This window comes from Sus scrofa, chromosome 2 (genome assembly GCF_000003025.6).
Source record: "Sus scrofa isolate TJ Tabasco breed Duroc chromosome 2, Sscrofa11.1, whole genome shotgun sequence".
NCBI lineage: Eukaryota > Metazoa > Chordata > Mammalia > Artiodactyla > Suidae > Sus > Sus scrofa.
The window spans coordinates 151,185,435-151,202,841 of record NC_010444.4 but is presented as its reverse complement, the minus strand read 5'-3'; the positions used below and the strand labels follow the sequence as shown (position 1 = coordinate 151,202,841).

The following is a 17,407-nucleotide window of genomic DNA, read 5'->3' as shown; positions in this document are numbered from 1 at the left end:
GTCCCGGCCCTGCCGCCGCCCGCCCCACCCAGGCCTTTTATAGCTCCGGGCTGCCCAGGGCCCCGGCCGAGGCGGGTTTGCATTTCAAAGCGGGGGGAGCCTCTAGGCCGCGAATCAAAGGGGGAAGCCCGTCAGGGGCGGGGGTTCAAAAGGAGACAAATTGCCGCCCCAAGCGGGAGGTGGACCGGCGGGCGGGAAGCGGCGGGGCGCAGAGGGTGCCTCTCGGGCCAGCGTCAGGCCTCGCTGGCTGGAGGAGCCTGGTGCGAGGCCCGGCCCAGGGACCCAAAGCCCTCGGCCTTCCCTGCGGCCGCTCGGCCGGCCCTGCAACCCCCTTTACAGGTGAGAAAAGGTGTCACACAGCCGCAGGGACCAGGGGCCAGCTGGAGGTGAAGGGGAGGAAAGGCTGCTTCAAACAGGGTTCCATCTGTAGGTGGCGGGTCCTTAATCTTTGGGGGGAGGAGGGGTCACGACCCCTCGGGGTCTCCCAGGAAAGCTGTGGGTGTTCCCCCCCCCCCCCCGGGAAATGCACATATGCACATACAGGCGTCTGCAAACAGTTGGGGAGTCCACCTGAGCCAGCCTCTGGGGAGAGTCCTTCCAGCGGAGGGCTAGGGTCATTCTTTCAGAGAACGAACGTCTGGGAACTTTGCTCGGTTTTCCTGACACCGCCCCCCCCCCACCCCCACCCCCACCCCTCAACCCTCGCCTTTTTATTTTTTTTAATGATTTTAATATTTTCCATTATTAGCCTTTTTTTGTTTTAAATGAGAAGTTTCCAAGAGACGCAAAAGCAGAACTGCCGTGTTCACCACTGCATGCTCAGCCGCATCCATCCCTGTGCGGTTTGGCCATGCTCCTATAACTGCCTCCCTCCCTTCTCTTGCGAAAACGTTTTAAAGCAAATCTCAAACTTCGTGTCTTTTACGCACTTCAGCACGTGCCTCTCGAAAACCCATGCACGTTTTCTTACCTGATATGCCGTTGTCCTACACAATTAACACAAATTCCCAGGTGTGATCAAACGCCCAGTTCATATTCAAAGTGCTTCGGTTGATTCAAAATGTCTTTTTCATTGTGGCTTTATCCCAAAGCCCTGACCCATTTATTATAGCTAGGGCCCGCTTGGATTTTTTTAAAAGTTTTTTCATATGATGTGGAGCTTTTATTTTTAATTTTCTTTTTAAGGTCACCCCCCACGGCCTATGGAATTTCCCAGGCTAGGGGGCGAATCGGAGCTACAGCTGCCGGCCTGCACCTTGCAGCAAGGCTGGATTCTTATCTCATAGAGCGAGGCCAGGGATCGAACCTGCATCCTCACTGACACTATGTCAGGCTCTTAACGCGCTGAGCCACAGTGGGAACTCCCTTCTTGGGTTTTCATGTGTCCTGCTGCATCTCCCCCACTCCGCCCAGTTAAAGACTGCCAGGCAATCCACAGCTACCCAGGAAGGATTGGTTGGTAACCGGTTGAGGGGCTGTCAGTGAGCTGGCAGTGGGCGCACAGTTGAGGGGTTTGGGGAATGAGTCCCAAAGCACAGGGCTCTGGCTCAGGAGGCCTCGTGGAAATGGGTTCCCTTCCCATGGCAGGTCCAGCACCAAGGAGCTGCACAGAAGCCCCGTGTGGGGTCTGATCCTCCACCTTTCCTGGGGGCCTCTAAATGTGCAGGGCCGTGTGGCCCCCAGAAGGGGGACAGCCTCAGGGTAGGTAGCCAGGGTAGGTCAGCATCACCTGGGCTAGACAGCCGTGGCGGGGTCGGGACACAGCGTACGGGGCACCCCTTTTGCAACAACGATCACTTTCAAGATGGCCAAGCCGAGCATCCAACCCCACCCGAGGCCGTTCCCAGCGCCGGCAGTGCCCCACTCATGAGGCTGGTCTCGGTCAGAATCTCGTCCTTCTGGGGCCCAGATGGATGCTGCAACCGAGTAGGTCAGTGAGCCCGGGGGGCCCCGCCCTGCTTGCCGGAATTCTTTGCATGGTACAGGTGAGAGCACGGAGAGGAAGGGGTGTGGCCAGTGTATATGCAGCAAAGTGAATGCCCTTCGTGGGAGACAGGGCTGCCTGGGCTGAGACCCACACGGGGGAAAACGTCACTGCCTCAGCAGGGCGGGGCAGGGCCGGGCCGGGCAGGGCGGGGCAGGGCAAAGTGGATGTGCGGGCGTGCGGGGTGCGGGCTCCACTCAGGACCCGGTCTCTCGAGGGTCCGCAGAGAAGGAAGGAGAGACCCCGGCGGACTGGGCTTTCCTCTGTGTCACTAGCACTGCTCAGCCCGGAGGAGGCAAGCCCTGGAGCGGGGCGCGAAGGCCTGTGTGTGGGGAGGGGACAGGGGGACCCGAGGCCGGAGAGGGCCGGCCGCAGGCGTGGACGTGGATGGCAACCCACCGTAGCCAGGTGCTCTCTAAGGGGCCGTGTCATGAACGGGCTGTCGCGAAAGACGGAGCTCAGCGTCACAGGGGGCCTGCAAGTGACTGCGGGAGGTCCCCGCTCAGGGCTGCTGCCAAAAGGATCCCTGTCCCAGGGGCAGGGGGAGCGGGTGTCTTCTGACCCCGAGAAGGTGCCACGGCAGAGCGCAGTGGAAGGTTTGACGTTTGGGACGAGGTGGGGGGACTCGTGGGCCCCTGTGTCCTAACCCCCCCCCCCCTTTGCGCCGACCCTGCGTCAGCTGCGGGCTGCGGCGCTGCTCTCGGGCTGCTTGCAGAGCGGGACAGGGACAGAGGGAGTCATCACGAACGGGGTAAAATCACATCTCCCCACGGCCCGGCCGGAGTCCAGAGAGCTTTCCCCAAGGGAGGAGCCCGGAAGACTTGCAAGAGGAAATGACATTTGAGTCACAGCCCTGGGGAGCAGGGAAGGGCACTGGGGGCAGAGGGACAGGGTGAACGGAGGGGCCACGTGGTCTCCCAGGACCAAGAGACCAGTTTGGAGCTCGGTGACAGGGTGGGGACCCAAGCTGGGGCAGGAGGTGGGCGTGGAGGGAGAGCAAGGCCCGATGGGACAGACCTGGTGGGGGCTGGGAGGTTTTATCAAGGGTTTTGCTGGTGGGGAGACTGAGCCACAGGAGAGGCAGGGAGCCAAGGGCTTCAGGGAGCCCCAGGGCTGCAGGGAAGCTGGGCAGGGGTCCAGGAGGCCTGAAGCCTGGGTTCCGGACTTGGGTGGTAGCTGAGAGATGGGGGACCTTCTGGACAAGGCGAGGACAAGTGCCCTGCCCGGGGCAGAGCAGAGCACAGAGGCCTGAGGCCTGGGGAGTCCACTGCAGCTGCTCCGCGGTCCCCTCAGTGCCGTACTGTCCCAGGGTGGAGACAAAAGGTGACTGCCACCCCATAGCCGCCTCCTGGGGCAGCTCTACCCACCCCTGCCCTGGGCTTGCTCCGTCCTGAGCCCCGGGGACCGGGAAAGTTAGGACACTTGGCTCCATTGCTGGCTAAGGAGGTGCGGCGGGGTCTCGATGCCTGGCCAAGGGCACGTGAGTGCAGGGCTGGGCACAGAAGCTGGGTCCCCTGACCCCACTGGCCTTCCTTGCTGCCCAGCTGGGGTGCTCGAGGAGTCCTCGGCCAGCCCCGCTGAGCCGCCAAAGAGCCCACGGGCAGGAGAGCATCACAGCTTCTGGAGCACCTGACCATGAAAGCCCTTAGAGCCTATCCACCCGGTCATTTTACAGACGGGGAAACTGAGGCCCAGGAGCTTCAACAAAGTAGGGATGCTGGCTTGTCCGAGTCCCGTGGCAGGTCGGCGCGGTGCTAGAACCAGACGCAGGTCTCCAGGCGCCTGGCCTTGGGTCCTTCCACTGCACCTCGCAGCGGCTGCAGGCTTTGCTCTTTTGCCAGGGCTGGGATTGCGGTAACGATGACAGCACCACTGCTGCTGAGCAGTTACGAGGGGCCAGGCATCAGCCTGATGTAAAAACGGTAACAGGAGGTCCCGTCATGGTGCAGTGGTTAACGAATCCAACTAGGAAGCATGATGTTGCGGGTTCGATCCCTGTCCTTGCTCAGTGGGTGAAGGATCTGGTGTTGCCATGAGCTGTGGTGTAGGTTGCAGACGCAGCTCGGTTCCGGCGTTGCTGTGGTTCTGGCGTGGGCTGGCGGCTACAGTTCTGATTAGACCCCTAGCCTGGGAACCTCCATATGCCGTAGGAGTGGCGCTGGAAAAGGCAACAAGACAAAAAAAAAAAAGACCCAAAATAAAATAAAAACGTGTGTTAACCTCCTTGCATCCTCACACAGCTGGGCGAGGTGGGGTCACTGTGGCACTGCTACCCCGTTTTGCAGATGAAGCAGCTAGAGCTCAGACAAGTGAGGTCACCTGCCTGCGGCCACACAGCAGGTCTGCGGCCTGCCTGGAGGTTTTTCTTTCCCATCCGGCTGAGCCTCCTGGGAGGACAGTGCACGCCCCTCCCCCCAACCCCAGGGTTTTGCTTAAACAAACACCTGTTCCTCTTCCTCCTCTGGCTTCCTCCTGCAGGGGAGTGTCCCCTGTCCCCTCACCCCTAGGCGGACCCCTCTGTCAGAGGCCTGAGCTGCCCTTGCCGTGTTCCCTCCAGCTGTGCCCCCCAGGACACTGTAGCCGCGTCTGAAATTGCCGCCGTCCCCCCCCTTGGTCTCTGCGTCATGTGATCTTGAGCCCTGGCCTCCCTGGGCCTCAGGCACCCTGTGTGCCCACTGGCGACTGCTGCCTCTGACAGCTGTCCAGCTGTGGCGCCGGGACCACGTGTGGGTGACAGGCCCCGCCACTGAGCGGGTCGCAGCCCCTCCTGTCTGCGAGCAGCCGCGTCTTGGCGCCCTCCTTCCCGCTGGCTCGGGGCGGGGGTGGCCTCGTTCCCCGGCAAGTCCTCACTCTGGGCCGCTCTCCCACACCCGCCAGGGCCGTCCGGTCCGGGGCGGAGCGCAGGGAGGGCGGCCTCATAAAGATCTTGGTGATAACTTGGTTTTTAAGTCAAGTTTATGGCCCTGAAAGAGAAGAGGTTCTGGGCTGAGCTTTCTGTTGGAAATGATTTGCTTAAGAGACGGGCTGGGCCCCAGGGCCAGCCCCAGGCTTACCAGACTGCCCCCCAGGCCTTGGCAGCCCTGGACTCGCTGTGTGACCTTGGCCAGGACCTCGCCCTTGCTGAGCGGGCCTGAGCTGGAAGCAGAACGGTAACCCCTGCCCACCTGCAGGGGGCAGATGTGAGGTTCAGGGGTGTGTGTGCTCCTCCGGGCCCTTCCCCCTCGCCTCCTCCCCCTCCCCGCGCCCCCATCACCGCCGGGCCTCCTCCAGCCCCGCCAGCGGCTGGGGGCGCCACCTGCCGGCGTCCTGAGGTACTACTAGTGCGCTCTCGGCCTTGGCTCAGTCCTGTGCTGACTCTCCTCTCAGTGGAGAAGCGGAGGCGGGGAGGGGGGCGGCCAGCCGCTTAGGGAGCAGAGGGGACGCTAGAGCCAGAGGCCCGGGGGCAGGACGTCCTCCTCTGCCGGAGTGCTGTGTCTGGCCCATCGCTCAGAGGAGGTGCACAGAGCGCCAGGGAGGGGAAGGAAGGTCTTGCTGTGAGTCACTGGTCCAGCACGACTGGGGCCCAGAAGTTTCCACCCCAGGGCAGCGCGTCCCTGCGCCTTTCAGATGGGGGGAGTCAGGGCGAGGCTGCGTAGCCCACAGGCAACCACGAGAGCCTCCGCACTGGTCCTGCGCCCCGGGCTCTGCCCCTGCCCCCGCGAGCCCACCTCCCAGAGGGCACCCCCGTGACAGCGTCACTCCCCCAACCCTCAAGACAAAAGCCAGACTCCTGCTGGGCCTCCGAGGCCTCTCTAGCCTGTTCCTCAGCTGTTCTTTTCTTCCTGTTCAAACATGTCAAATTATTTCTGGCCTCCAAGCTTTTGCACATGCTGTTCCTTCTGCCCAGAACACTGTTCCTGTCCCTGCAGTGTATGTGGCCTCGTAACCTCAGATCTCAGCTGAAATGTTTCTTCCTCAGGGAAGCCTTAATCTCCCTAAATGAGAACCGCCTCCCACCCTCCTGTTATTCTCCGTCTCTTTCATGACCTTGGCCACAATTTTCGTATTATTCATTTGCGGTTTCCTTGGTGTTTGCTTATGGGCTCTATGAGGACAGGGCACATAGTAGGTGCTCAGGTAACTGCTGTCCCATAAATAAGCGGTGGGAGAAACAGAAGGGCCTGGATGCAGGCCCCCTTCCAGACCCGCTGTGTGTCCTCAAAAGGGTTCTGGCCATCTCTGGGACCCCGTTTATCCAGAGACGGGGAGATGCGTGGCTGCTGAGGGCCCTGCGGTTCTGAGGGGCCTTCAGCCACCTGCATCAGAAGGACACAGCTTTGTTCGCTGGGGCCCTGAGACCAAGGCCAGCCAGCTGCAGGCTGGGGTGAGGCTGAGGTGGGCAGGTCTTGAAGCCCTTGTCTTTGGGGCCCCTGTCAGGCCTTGGTGGTGACAGTCCGGCCCAGCAAGAGCAGTCTTAGGAATCCAGGGTGGGCCATGGCCTGAAGCCCCTCTGGTGCCTCTGCCCCCCTGGCAGTCCCTGCACGGGCTGCCGATCCGGGGGGAAGGCGTGCTTTCCAGCGGGCGCCCTTCCGCTCCCCTACTCACAGGAACCAGGACCTACCTGCTCAGGTGTGCCTGTGGAGAGACGCCGAGCTGGGGGCCAGGATTCCTGCTCCCAGGCCCTGTCTGCCTCTGCTGACCCCAGCCCCGTCCCCGCGGCCCTTGTGTCTGTCTCACTGCTAGGACGCACTGCTAGGACTCCCCAGGCCCACCATGCAAGAGGACCGTGCCGACGCCTGGGACATGTGTGCCGTGTCCCCACCCCAGCCCCAGGAGCGTGGGAGAGCCAGAGGTGGTGGCCGCGGGCCCGCCCTGGCGAGCACTGAGCCGGCCTGCTGGGAATTCTCCCACTCGGGGGCCTTTCCGGGCCCCCCCGCCCCTGCCCCGTGGAGGGAGAGCTTGGGCTTCCGGCTCTAAAGAGTGTGGGTGGGGGGCTGAGCAGGGGGGGGTCTGTTCAGCCCAGTCCTCCTTCGGAGGAGCACGTGGGCCCCGAGGGTCTAGGCCAGAGCTGGGGTGGCCCTCCCGGTCTCTCCATCTCTGTGCCTCGGGCATCCTGCTGGATGCTGAGCCGCTGCTCCCGCGTCCCTGCAGCCCTGGCAGGGGGACTCCAGGGACAGCAGCGCCCAGCCACACCTGACACGCAGGCGGCTTTGTGGAACTTTGCCCCTTGCACAAAGCGCCTTCTGAGCATCCCGACGGCCCCGCCACACCTGTGAGGCGAGCACGCACTCCCCACTTCCCACTCAGAGCACCGAGGCTCTCTGAGGTCACACATACAAGTGGCCAGGGTCACGCAGCTACGGCGTGGCGGGGCTCTGGGTAGGAACTGCCCGGATCAGAGCTCAGACATTTAATCCCGATTCTGCCACCATGCAGTGGGGAGGGGACGTGCTGGACCCCAGGACCCCCAGCTCCCCTCTCCCTCTGCCCCGGTCCCAGTCCAGCTCAGGCAGGACTCCCCGCACGCCACCCTCTCAGCCCGGCCTCCCCAAGACACCTGTGTGCAGCTGGACCAGGCATCTGGGCAGGTGCTGACCGCCCAGCCCGACGGCCCCACGCTGGCCACTGGCCACTCCTTCAGAGCTCCCAGGGCAAAGGGGGGCCCTGAGAAGGGAGAGCCAGCACAGGGGACACGGGGCTGGGCTGCAGCCGGAGGGAGGGAGACGCACCCGTCTGGGAACGCCTCAGACCCGCCCTAGGTAGCCCTTGCCGTTTCTTACAAGTGACGACAGTCTTCAGAGCCATTCCTTGAATCATGTCCATTTTCCAGAGGAGGAAACTAAGGCTCAGAAGCTTAAGCAATTTGCCCCAGATCATAGAGCTTGGAACTGGAGAAACGGGGATTCGAACCCAGCTCTCTCACTCCCTCTGGAGAGCCTGCCCTGTCCGTCATGACCCTTCTTCCGTGGCTGTCCAGCCCTCAGCGAGTGCCCTGAGGTGTTCCAGGTGGTTCCGAATCCCCCAGCCCCATCTCGGCTATGAGGAGGCATAGCAGCCCTGGTGCCTGCCAAGGGTTAACGGTGGTAGGGGCTAAGTGATTCCAGATGGGCCAGCCGGACGGCCGGGCTGGCCGGAAACCAGCGGCCGCCAGCTTCCCCGGGGAACCACCAGCAGCCGCCCCCTCCCCTCTGTGCTGCATCTCTGGCCCCCAGCTGTCCCCTTGCCCTGGGGCCCACTGGCCTCCTCCCCCAGCTAGAGTCCAACGCTAAGAAACTTGCGGGTGGAGCGCCCCCACCCCCGCCCCTGCCCGCTGAGACCACCCAGGGGACCTGGGCTCAGGGAAGGCGAGGTGCCCACGCAGAGCCGTGCAGGCTGCAGCCAGGCCTGAGACCCCAATACCCAAGCGCTCTCGGGTGGAAATGCCTCCCATTCTCGCTGGACCCTGTGGCCCTTGGCGTCCTCCACATCCCCCAGGACCACGTTGCCAGCGACCTAGGCCAGGCCCCTTCTCTGGGGAGGCCCTGTGGCCCCCACCCCGCGGCCTGGAGCCAGACTGAGCCCGTCTCCCCAGTGTGGCCCAGCCCAGATGCTTTGCTGGGCGACCCCCACGGGCCACAGCCAGGAATGGCCGCAGGAGAGGTTACGGTGAAACCCTACCTCAGGTACCCCTTCCCCCCAGAACAGGACCCTGGGAGCCCCGGGAGCGGGGGGGAGACAGAGGGCGGCAGGGAAGGAGCCCTGGGCAGAGTCAGGCTCTACCTGGGTGCCCGGACGCCTCTCTTCCCTCCCTGGGGCTCCGTTTCCCCGTGTGCACAGTAGTGGGGTGGGGGGGTGACTTCACTCGACTCTCTAAGCCTATTTATTTATTTATTTACTTTGTCTTAGGGCCCCACCTGCAGCATATGGAGGTTCCCGGGCTAGGGATCGAATCAGAGCTGTAGCTGCGGCCTACACCACAGCCACAGCAACGCGGGATCCGAGCCGTGTCTGCACCTACACCGCCGCTCACGGCAACGGTGGATCCTTAACCCACTGAGCAAGGCCAGGGATCGAACCCACATCCTCATGGGTACTAGTCGGATTCGTTTCCACTGAGGCCGCGACAGGAACTCCTCTCTAAGCTGTTCGCAAATGATGTCCTTAGGCCAGGAGTCTGTGCCTAGAGACGTGTTCTGACCTGAGACGCGAGAGTTCAAGGAGTGAGGGTGAGAGGCCCGGGGTTCCTGGAGGCACCCTGGCGGATCTCGGCGTGGAGGAGCAGAGGGGCCGGGAGCACGGAAAGGGCAGGTAGCCGGACGCGGAAATGCGCGAGAGGGACCCAGGAAGAAGGTGGGTGGGGGCGCCTGGTGACACTGCAGAGGGCCAGCTGTCGGCCTCAGATGGCCTGTTTCTGCTCCATCACGTCGCGCGTGAGACCCGGCTCGGCTCCGCCGTAGCTGTGACTTTGGGACACTCACTTGCGGGCTATAGTTCCTGGTCTAGACCATGAGGGATCAACCCTTTCTGGTACTCCAGGGTTTGGGGATGATGGAGGAAGGTGCCTGGAATCGGAAGCCTGCTGGGTGTCCTTAGGCGGGTCGCTCTCCCTCTCTGCTGTTCACGCCTGGGTCTCGACTTCTTCCTCTGAGGAGGGACCGGTGGCCTCAGAAGGGCTTTCTGCCTCGTCTATGTCCCCCTTTCCTGCGAAGCCCATTCCAATTCCCTCCGGCCTCGGCGAGCGCCCTCTCTCGTGCACTCTCCACTCTCAGCCCCCCGCCCTAACGAGGATGGCCGCCCACCCCTGCGCGGGGCTGAAGCACAGGAAGTGCACCCAGGTGAACCGATGGGGACTGAGTCAACCGGGTAGGTTATCGGGGCTCCCTTTGCAGACGGGAGAGCCCAGCACAGAGCAGGGACCCGCCCCCAGGCGCCACGGCGAAGGGAGGCTGCCACCGAGACAGGCAGCAGGCGAGTGGGGCCAGCCACTCTTTAATAAAAGTGACTCAGCCGCTGGCTGGCGTGGGCTGCGGAATTTCTAAACATCCCCTCACATCCTGAGCGAGCAGGCTACGGGAGGGAGCAGCAGAGGGAAAGAGGAAGAAAAACAAGAAACTTGGGGGAGAAGAGAGGGGGCTGAAAATTGAAAACAGACGCACGCGTCCACCCTCCCCGCTCCGGCCCCCTTCTCCCAGCTGAGCCAATCAGAGGCCGCCCTGCAGCCTTTCCCCCAAGGTGGGGGGGCAGCCAAGCCCACAGTGGTGTGAGCTCCCGGGGCAGCCAGCAGCCCGCAGTCCCTGCCCACCCCGTCTGGGACCCAGGACCGTTTTGTGAGCCACTTGGAGCCCGAGAGGAGGAGGGACTAGGAGGAGGGAGCCGGGCCCCCCTGACCAGCGCCACCAGGCAGCAGCCAGACCAGGGCGGCCCTTCCTGGCAGCCCGGCTGCTCCAGAAGGATGCTTTCGGAGTGAGGCCACTCCTCACCCCTGCAGCCCCCGACTCCCTCGGTTCTCCCGGGGCTCCGGGAGCCTGCAGCCGTCCTCACGGCCTCCCTGCCCGCTGCTGCCCCATTTCGGGTCCAGCAACGTCTTTCTGGTAACAGCAGAGAGTAGGCGGTGTGGAGGTCTTCCTGGAGGGGGCGGCAGCCAGAGCCCAGGACCCTGCCCACACCACAGGAGGCATCAGCAGCAAGGTAAGTGCCGGAAAGAGGAGAGAAGCCCAGCCCCTGGTCCTGTCCCCTTGTCCCAGACTGCGCCTTGTTGGGTAGGTCAAAAAATGGAAAATATTTTTAACAAAACCAGATGGGAGGTGGCCAGGAGGCTGTGAACGACCTCAGGGCCGGAGGAGCGAGCTCCCTCCTGCTCCGGCTGCTTCTGGGGTGGACGCCTCCTGCCCCAAGCAAACCCCAGAGGTTGCTGGGTGCTAAGTGGGGCAGGGGCGCCTCCAAAGCATAGAACCGCCTGCGGGAGGGGCAGGGAGAGCGGGAAGGACGTGAGAGAGGAATTGGGAGATGGCTGGCAGGGTGCGTGGACCAGGGACCTCAGACTCGCAGCCTCTGTCCCCAGGCCCAAGCCTTGTCCCTGAGAGTCTGTCTGGCTTTAGGCCAGTCAGCCGCCAGGCAACGTCTCAGGATTTAAATGGATTTGCAAATTTTCCAGATTCCTAAAGTGTCCTTCCAAACCCCCAGCGGCTGGGAAAGTGCGAAGGCGATGGGGCCACGGCAGGCCCGTCCTGGCGGTCACGTCCCGCAGCCCAGACTGGGCGTCTGGAATCCGACCGTCGGATCTGGGGGTTCCTCTCTGGAAAAGGGGGATCGGCTGTGGGGCGCTTTCCTCCAGTCCCAGGCAGCTGCTCAGGCCTCCTGGTGGTCTCCCTCCTTCTCCGCTCCCCCCAAGCCCGAATCTGATCTCTGGTTCCTTTTCTGTGCCTGTAGAAAGCCCCGGCTCCTGACAGCGGCTGCCACCACGGCCACTTGCTGTTCGCGTGGTGTGTACACGCGCGGTCCCGTGTAACGCGCACCAGCAACTCCAGAGGCAGGGTCCGGTTTTGTACCCAGTTTACGTGGGAGGAGACTGAGGCTCAGAGCAGCCACAAAGTGGTGCGGCGTGGCTGGTGGGCGGCGGAGCTGGGGAGTCAGGACGCGTCCTGCCCCACCCTCCAGGCTCGGGCTTGGTGTTCCTGCCAGTCGGATCCCAGGATCCCAGGAGGGATTTTCGCGACCCTGCCTGTGGACAGGCCCTTCGTCACCACGGCCCTTCTCCTCCAGGGACCTCCCCCCTCTGCCTCCTCCAGGCAGCCTTTCTGGGTTTACATTCTTCCAAGGCTTGCCATGCCCTTCTGTGCAGCCTTGCTGTCGCGTCTGTTGACATGGCAGGCGCCAGGCTTCCCCGTCTCGGGTTCTGGTCCCCGTGTCCCTAGGAGGGCAGTGGGGCTGGGAAAGGGTGGCCATGAGGGGAGGGACTCGCTGGAGACCGCGTGCCCCCACCCTCCTTCCGCTGCCTGCCCGGAACCTCGCGGGGATCCTTCGGATGCTTCTCTATGTCCAGGAGGGAGTCCCCTGCCTCTGCGACCGCCCTTCTAGTGACACCTCACGTCCAGCGGTCGTCCCCTGCCCTGAGCAGCAGGGCCCTGAGGCTGCGGCCCCTGGGGACCTGCTGGTTCCCGTTGTCACCTCCTCCCCTGTGCCGGGCACAGACCCTGGGCCCTCGCAGGCCTTTGGCGTCTGTGTTGTCGTGAGCCCTGCCTTGAGCACGAGGCCAGTGAGTCAGAGCAGCGCTGCGACTTTCCCAGGGTCGCACAGCCGGCAGAGGTGGCATTTAGGCCGAGGTCTGCCGGGGACCAAGGCCGTAACCCCCTGCTCCCACGGAACCCGGCCGGGCCGAGCCCTCATCCCCCCACAAGGCCTGTTCCTTCTTCCCCAGAAGGGGCAGCTTCAGGCCTGTCCTGCTTCCGGGTCCACCGGGGCCTGGTGTGTGGCGAGGGAGGAGGGCCCCGTTCAGGCCCCGTCCCGTCCCCTCCTCCGACCGCGAGCCCCTCCCTCGCCTGCCTGCGGGAAGAGGAGCTGGGGCTCTAATTGCCCACAGATGTGGGGCAGCGGGAAGCACGGAGGACTCAGAGTCAGGAGACCCGGCCCGGGCCTGGCTCCACTCCCACCCCCACCCCCAAGGGGCCAACCTCAGGCCCCCACGGCTCTTTCTTGCTGCGTCCGCATCTGGAAGGCAGCGGGCATGGTGGGGAGACCACACCAGGCTCAGGCCTCGGAGGACCGGGCACAGTCAGCAGCCCCTGTGCCCCAGCTGCTGTGCGACCCTGGGCCGGTGCTCTGCCGCTCTGGGCGCTGGGCCCTCCCCCGTGAGCCGCCGGATGGGAGCGCACGTAGATGAGGCCTTTCGCTCTGTCCCTGCACCTGACGGGGTCAGGCCTGATGCCCGGGGCTGGAGGAGGGCGGCTGCGCCCTCCCCGCCTCCTGCATGGACCACCTGGCTGGGAAACTGCTCTGTGGCTCGCGAAGGGCTCTGCTTGTGGAGGGGAAGGGCCGTGGCTGCCACAAGCGTGCTGAAGGCTCGCCTCCATCCTGCTGGCACAGGCTGGCCCTGAGACCAGCTGCCTTTCAGGCTGAAGGAGGGGAGTCGGGGCGCTCTGTGCGGGATGGGCTACCAAGCATTGTGGTGTGTAGGGGGGAGGATTGGGGGGCCTGGCATTCCTGCACGTAGCCCTCAGCCCACTCTGGCACACAGATCAGGGCCCTGCGGGTGGCAGACCTCGGAAAGGGGCACATCCTCCCCCCTGTCTTCCACAGCCTCCCCCACCCCCGCCACGCACGGGGATCCCCGGCGTCGGGGCTTCAGCCTCTCTGAGCAGGTCCCCCTGGGTTTGGGTCTGTCACCGCCAAGTCCGCGGCCGTGTCGCTCAGCGCTGACAACAGGCCGGGCCTTCACAAGCACTTGATCAATATTTGCCAAACTAATTTAATCACGGCGACAATCTCGAGGCTCAGACGGCAACTCTCCGTTTTACAGAAGCAGCAGCGCCCAGAGGTTACGATGTGGCGTCAGCTGCCCCGAGTCCCGCAGCGAGGAAGTACTGGGCCCCGGACTTAGCCCCGGGGTTTCTGATGCCAGAACCCACGATGGGGTGGGGGTGCCCCTCGGCGCTCCAGGGACGGTCGTCCGAGCCTCTGTGGCTGTGCGGGAGTCCGTCCCTCTCTGGGCCTCAGTTTCCCGTCAGTGAAACACGGAGTTTGAACCCGATGCTCCCTGAGCCCCGTCCAGCCCCAGAGCAGCTCCAGGCCTCCAGCCACGCGGCCGCTGCGCGAGCCCTGCGGTGTACGCAGGGATCACGCGTAGTTAACTCCACAATGAAAGGGTGTTTTCTTACCCTTTCTCTACATGTTGCAGAAAGTGGTCAGGATGCATGACCGCTAATGGGCACCAGCGACCCATAACGAGGAGGAGGAAGCTTCTGCCCGTCGGAGCGGCCACTGACGCGCTCCGTTTCCCGGGAGGCTGGAGGATGTATTTCCCCAGCGCCCAGAAGCCCATTTTCCTGGGATGCTGATGGAGAAGGAGCGGAGGGTTGCCTGTGAGCGGGGGGGGGGGAGGGGGGGGTGTGTGGATGCCCTGACCCTTTGCTGATTTTTTGAAACCTCAGACACTTCGAGGGATGTCTCTGGAGTGTGGAATTCACACACTTCCTGCTTCCAGTGCCGAAGCCCACCCCACCTCCAGCCCCTCCTCCCCGAGACGTTAGGCCCTGAACCTTCCAGAAAAAGACCTTCCCGTCCTCCGGCCGTGAACCCAGGCCCCGCCATTCTCGGATGCTCGCTGGGCGCCCTGCCCCCAGCCTCGTGCCAGAAGCTGGAAATCAAAGTGTGTTGTCTGCCCTGCCCGCACTTGGGCTCAGGGCTATTTCACGCCTCAGGTGCCCGAACCCCTTCGTTTGCCAGAGGCACCAGCTTCTCCGCCCTGGGATGGAAAGGGCGATGTCCCTTGGGAGGTGGGAGCAGCTGCCCAGGGGCTTAGACAGCTTCTGAAGGTCGGAGATGAAAAGGATTTGGGTGCCACTGGGTTCAGCTTCCTTCTTGACGGGCAGGAGGCCGAGGTGCCAAGCAGGGCTGTGCCCTGGGTCATCCAGATCCTTGCCAGCAGCACAGAGCCGGGGACCTGGGCCGAAGGCCCGGGCCTTCCTCTTGCAGACGCTGGACGCGCACCACCCACCTCTGTGGTCCAGCGCCCAGGCTCCCGCTCCCCTGGGGGGAGCCGCAGGGCAGTTAGGGCTGAAGAGGAGCAGGCCATGCAGAGCAGGGCTGGAAACCCCCTGGGTGGTCTCGCGGGGACTTTGGTCCCCTCGCTGCTCCATCCCGGCCGTAATTTCCTTACACGTAAAGTGAGGGGCAAGGGGACAGTTCAGCGACCCCAGAGGTTCCATCCAGCTCTGCCTTAGCCCCCGAGAGGCCTGCCAGGCTCTTTCACATCTCGTTGCTGCCCTGGTTACCTTCTGCCCCGGGAAGCGGAGCCATGAGGGACACGACACCCCGCTTCCAGCTTCTCCACGCCTGAGGCCGAGGCTGAGTGGGCATGGTGGTGGTGGTGGGGTGTTCCAGGGTCAGCCCCAGAGGGCAGGGTCAGATTGACAAACCTGTCCCTTAGGCCCTGGCCACCCCTCGCCCAGGGCATTGAGCATGATGGTGATCATGGAGGCTGGATGGGACTGGACAGACAGACGGATGGATGGATAGATGGAGAGATGGATGGACGGACAGACAGACGGATAGATGGATAGATGGAGAGATGGATGGATGGACAGACAGACGGATGAATGGATAGATGGGAGAGATGGATGGATCGGACAGACAGACGGATGGATGGATAGATGGAGAGATGGATGGACGGACAGACAGACGGATGGATGGATAGATGGAGAGATGGATGGATGGACAGACAGACGGATGAATGGATAGATGGAGAGATGGATGGACGGACAGACAGACGGATGGATGGATAGATGGAGAGATGGATGGACGGACAGACAGATGGATGGATGGATAGATGGAGAGATGGATGGATGGACAGACAGACGGATGGATGGATAGATGGAGAGATGGATGGTGGACAGACAGACGGATGGATGGATAGATGGAGAGATGGATGGACGGACAGACAGACGGATGGATGGATAGATGGAGAGATGGATGGGTGGACAGACAGACGGATGGATGGATAGATGGAGAGATGGATGGACGGACAGACAGACGGATGGATGGATAGATAGAGAGATGGATGGACGGACAGACAGACGGATGGATGGATAGATGGAGAGATGGATGGGTGGACAGACAGACAGATGCGTGGCCTCCCCGTTGGTCCAGGGAGCAGGGGGATCCTCATGGGCATCCTGCGCGTTCAGTCACAGGGCGCTCCATGCTCAGGACGTTGTCTTGAAACGCTTAATGGTTTTGTTGTGTTGTTTGTTTGTTTCGTTTTAGGGCTGCTCCTAGGCAAGTTCCTGGGCTAGGGCGCTTACTGGTTTTTTTACCAAGGGTTCCTACGTCTGTATTTTGCACTCGGCCCCACAAATTTCATAGCTGGTCCTGCCACCGGGTTTGAGATGGCTTCATCCCCAGCACTGGTCGCATTGCCTCCGGCGTCCCGATTCTAATCCACACCCTCCCACATGCTTAGGGTCCTTCTAAGTATGCAGCCCTCCGACTGTGCAGGCCAGCCTTCTCCTGTCACTCTCCTTTGTGGCGCCCCCCACCCCATAAGTGCTTGGAGTTGCAGCATTATCACTGCCCAGCCAGCAGCTGGCCCCGCACTGCTAACACCCTGACAAGCTGGCTTCCTACTTTTTCCCCACCTTTTCCCAAGGTGTCCTCTGCCCTCCTTCTCTGCCCATCACCTGCCTTTTGCGAGAGAGCCCCAACCTCTAGCCTCAGCCATCTCTCCCTGCCCTTTCACCCAGATGCCTCGAGGTCTCGCACCCCCTGAACGGCTCATTCAGAGCTTCTGTGAATAGCCTTCCCTGGCATGGTCCGCCAGAGAACTCAACTCAAGGCCACTCCTCCCCACTGAAATAGTCCCACAACCCTGAGAGTCACCATTTACGGGACGCCTCCTCTGTGCCAGCCGGGGCCCTTCGTCATCAGCTCTAACTCACAGCAATGGAGACGGATGTCTCTTTTCCAGGAACCGGGGACTCAGGAACGTTAACCCCAGAGAGGTCGCAGTGACGAGGCAGCAGATCTGGGACTTATACCTGGATTAAGTGGCTTCCGGTTGGGACTGCCACCCTGGCCTGGCTGGGTCCCCAGGGGCTTTGGCTGTGCCGTGAAGCTTCAGGCACAGCCTGCTGGCATCGGGCACCAGCCTGTCCCCAGGAGACGGGTCACCATCACCTACCTCTCTCAGTTCCCCAGCCCTGTGAGTCCTGGGTTATTGGGGGGCGACTGAGGATCAGAAGAGCTGGCCCTCCACGGCCACTTGATTGCTCGTGCTGTGTAAGCATCTGTGGGGCGCGGCCTGAAAGCCAAATCCCAGTTGAGGAGCCGGAAGACATTCCCAAACCGTTAGCTGGGTCTCCTCATCTGCGAAACGTCAAACCAAGGGCTAAGCGAAGGCGCAGGATGGAGCTGGGGGCAGATGGCGAGTTACTGGACTTGGGTCCCGGTCCTGGGTTGGCCTTTGAGTCCTCGAGGATATGCCAGGAGGCCCCCCCGCCTGGGCTGAGCCGCTGGCAGTTAGCGACAAGAGCGGCCACCCTCCCTGGCGTCCCCGTCACCTCGCTGCTCGCAGCCCTGTGCCGACAGCCCGGCCGAGCGGGGCCTTGAGGCCAAGGAGAATGAGTGACTTGCTCTCCCGCGGGTGAAGGAAGAAGGGTCCCGTGGCCCCTGACTTTGGGAGGCGCTGCGCCAGGCCTGTGTCTTACTTGCATTACCTTGTTCGAAGGCCTTGGCGAGGAGCCCCGACGGGAG

The 17,407-nt window shown here is 62.8% G+C and overlaps 1 protein-coding gene across 1 annotated transcript in view; it reads left to right on the top strand.

The window, feature by feature from the left end:
- PDGFRB (platelet derived growth factor receptor beta) overlaps positions 10,024-17,407 on the top strand; it is a 37,066-nt gene continuing 29,682 nt past the window's right edge. The window contains exon 1 of the mRNA XM_021085013.1: positions 10,024-10,630. The gene's annotated coding sequence lies outside the window, so the exon portion shown is untranslated. The remainder of the gene's footprint in view (positions 10,631-17,407) is intronic.